The sequence below is a fragment of the Centruroides sculpturatus genome, unplaced genomic scaffold (genome assembly GCF_000671375.1).
Source record: "Centruroides sculpturatus isolate CEXI.00-Female unplaced genomic scaffold, Cexi_2.0 scaffold385, whole genome shotgun sequence".
NCBI classification, from domain to species: domain Eukaryota; kingdom Metazoa; phylum Arthropoda; class Arachnida; order Scorpiones; family Buthidae; genus Centruroides; species Centruroides sculpturatus.
This window is the reverse complement of record NW_019384625.1, coordinates 34,225-38,467: the sequence shown is the minus strand read 5'-3', so window position 1 is coordinate 38,467 and position 4,243 is coordinate 34,225.

The window sequence follows — 4,243 nt, the reverse complement described above, 5'->3', positions numbered from 1 at the left end:
ATTTCTTTAGCATTTTGATATCTGAATCGAATAATCACGATATTACGAATTTTTCCGAGATGAAGTCGAACTAATGAAAGTGAGAAGTAAGAGCGATTGCATTCCCATTATCTGTTATCATTTGTTTCGATGATATTATGTCCGTGTTCTAGCATAGTCGTGTATTTTTATCAGAAACTCAGTGTAATTTGACCAGCTTATTCTTAACGGTTCATTACAATAGGTTCATTATCTCATTTATGTTTTTTTTTCTTCTTATTTACGTAGTAATTTTTAATATGAAATATACAGTATTATTACATTTTTATTGTTGTCCACGGCATTTTAAAGAAAACGCAGTTCATAGTAGGCTATTATACAAACTTATTCGTTACGTTACTGCTTGCAGACATATTAATATCCTCATTGATAAAGATAATTAGTTTGTAATGTTTAATATCATTAGTCATCGATTGACAGAGAAATAAGTGTTTTTCAATGTTCTAGTTTCATGTGTGAAAAACTGGTTGCGGTCATTCGGATGGACCAGTTTAGAATTGTTTTCATGAGAAACTGAGAAAACTAACCTGTCCCAGATACGTCGCGTCCCGTCCTTCACCCCCTGGCCGCTCCATTGTGGACCTGGTTGAACCGATGGTTTGATAAAAAGACTTTTTTCAATGCTTACAGGGTGGAAAGATTAAAAATAAAAAAATGCAATGCATATTGTCACAGATATTAACTATCTACAGCAATGATTTTCATACTCTTGATTTGCGACGCACTGTAAAACGTTCAAAATTTTTCTGGCGCACTTCGTGTGAGAAATGTTCTTTAAAAAGCATATTAATATGTTTTAAATTATGTAGGGGAAAGTCGTACAGTACCGACCGTCTTACAATACCGACCATTACTAATTTTTCGCTACTGGAACTAGGTAGCAGCATTATTCTACAGACATACGCAAAAGAATATCATTATCATAGGCTATATATTTTGGGGACTATTTTATTTGGTTCGGATTGTGGGAACAACGAGCCAGAAAAGATGTTTGTTGCTATTTAGTGCGTCAAAAGTTATTTTTGCGGCTTTAATTCAACTTTGGGATAATTAGATAATTTTATTTTAAAAATTTGTCTATAATAATATTTGGTTAAGATAAATCGTATTAGTTTTACAATATAAAATTATATACAACGGACAATCTCCAAAATGTTACTATGTGGCAGTCATCCAGTATCGACCACGTATAGTACCGAACAAAAAATTTTTAAGGAAAGGTCTAAGTTTTCTTTCTTCTCAATTTAGAGAGAATAGCAGAAGTGTGAAAAAAATAAAGTAAAATTGGCCGAAGCTGGCATGAAAATGTCAATAGATGAAGTTCTTGTGAACAATATGACTCAACGACAGGCAGCTTCGACATTTTCAGTTCCAAAAAACATTAATAGATGGAATGAGTTGGCAAATATATGACTACGATAGGTAAATTGCAAAGGACTTTCGATGGAAAAACAACTAGTTTTTAATATGCAAGGTCAGAAATTGGGTTTCTCATTTCCCGGGAAATTTGCCTCCAGCGGGATTACGGGAAAAATAATTTCTTTTCCCGGAATCCCGGGAAATTCCGGGATGACATAGTAAAATAGAATTTTATATGAATAAAAAAGATCATACATTGGGTTTCTCATTTCCCGGGAAATTTGCCTCCAGCGGGATTACGGGAAAAATAATTTTTTTTCCCGGGATCCCGGGAAATTCCGGGATGACATAGTAAAATAGAATTTTATGTGAATAAAAAAGATTATACAGGAATATCATAAATTCGAATAATTTAATTTATTTTCTAGTAAGTAACTAAAAGTGTAGGGCCAATCTCACCCATACGGACACGTTAGGCTAAATTAATTTATGTTCTCCTACATTATAAAATGAAAGTAAAATAAAGCGTTTCATTGGGAGTTTTAATGATTACGAAAAAAATACTATTTTATTTCTAAAGATGAAATAAACTAAAGGTCGATGAGTGATATTTACTTTCAGCAAGTCTCCGCTGTTCAATGATACGCAAACACAATACATAGATATTACATGAACTAACAAGTAGAGACTTGTAAAACATAGGTAATAATATGCAGCAAGAAACCTCAAAATTTCTCTTTTAGGTGAGTCTTCAAGATGCAACTTTTCGTATAATAAATAATAGAAAGAAAACCTACATGGTAAATTATTATTGAAATGCGAGATTTCCCGGGAAAATAAAATTTCCCGGAATTTTTCTCGTAGGAAATAAACGGCGAGAATTCCGGGAAAACGGGATCCCGGGATCCCGGGAAAGAAACCATAGTCAGAAATAAAACTTTGTTTAAGAAGACTGGATATAAGGATTGAGCACATATCAAATATGCCGATCAAGAAAATATTTTGCATTTTATTTGTGACAATTGTATAGGCAGGTATTTGTGACAATTATTCATTGAAAACTTTCGAAGATTTGTTCCTATGTTTTCCTAGTATTGTATTCATTTTTTTGAATAAATGTTATTATTATTGGTTATATTACAACAGTACACTATTTTACTATTGTCAAAGAATTCTGTACTTTTATTTGTTTGAATAAAAATCACAAAAACAATTTATATTATCATTAGGATCTTACTATCCTTTAGAACAGTAACTGGTCAGTACTGAACGACAATATTTGCACTGTCCGAATTCATGACTTTTTTATTTTAGAAATAATTAGTACTTTAAGCAAAATTATAGAGAAATCTTATCTTGTACTTTATGAAACACTATTTGAGGTATCATATTATTGTTGTAAAATCAGTTTTACCCGAGATTTACATTAGTTACGGCCAGAAATATTAAGGTGGTCGGTACTGCACGACTTTCCCCTATAGCTGGTTTACGATAACTGTTACCTAGAACAGTGAAGAGAACTTTTTCTGAATGTGACCAATAGGTGAATTCGGTAGGCTTATAGCGAGCCGAATGCAGTTTTTCTTATCGAGTAAGCCTACCAACATATTCCATAACCTCCAGTAGGCTACACAAGCCAGAAAATAATGTATGCTAATGTTATGCAAACTAATATTACAGTTATTCTCATCTTTTTAGGTCTATTGGCCGAGTTTAGTTTGAATGTTCTTTGTCAAGAATATTAACTTAATTAGGTTGCATAATAGCACGGGAAAAAACAGGAAAATAAAATCACGTTGCCAAAATCTCGGGAGGCTGCGGTTGCTCATGACCATCCCAGAGGCTTGGTCTAACTATTAATTGATCATGGATGTAATAAATCTTTATGTGAATGGGTTTTCTTCTAAAATATATTTTTATAATGTTGGCGATACGTTTAGCCATCTCTTGCAATGCATCACTATGCCGCTGTGCATCGCTTGACAATAATAACTCTACAGTAATTTTAATGTGTAAACGGAACGAACTTTATTGAACAATTTTTTAGACTAGTTGGACGCATTTACCTTTTTTTTTAATCTTTAAAGAAAGTTGTAAGGCGAATTCGATATTATTATTCACAAAGGACATTATTTCGGTGTCCCATGTCAAATGCACTGTGCAATTGATAAGGTTGGCTTCCTACCTTTTCATGCCTGCTCAGCTTAAATATATTACAAAATGAATGAATCAACGTACTGTACGTATCTCCCAGAGTTTTTTCGGAGCTGGGGTTTATTATTGTTCAACAGGAGACGAGTGGGTAAAAATTATAAATATCTTAATTACTCGTATAAAAACCATTTATTGGCTATATTTATGAATTACAACCATCTTTTAAATAATTATTATTTTTATGGTTAACCTGATTCAGCCTCTTCCAATTCGGTTATCTTCTAAACACTTGCTTGGATATCGCTGTAGAAATCAAGATCTTGACCATTATATTCTGGTTCAAACTCATCATATTTTTCGATTCGATTTTTCTGAATTAACCTTCGGCCGATAAGCTCTTGACTTATTAACGCGATCGCAACTTTTTCATGCTCAATATTCGACAATGTTTTTAATTTTATTTCAAAACAAGTTACAGTGAACATGGGAATGGAAAGTACTATCCGACTCTAGACAAATTGAAGACAGAATTTTAGTCAAATAAGGTCCGACATATCCGGGGCAAGACTGCCTATGAAAAATTTCTGAGAAGTTATTCTTCCGGATACGATCCTGGATCTCCCAAAGCAGTAAACCATAATTTATTACACTTTTTAACATTTTAAATTACAATAAAAATATCGAGTTTTTA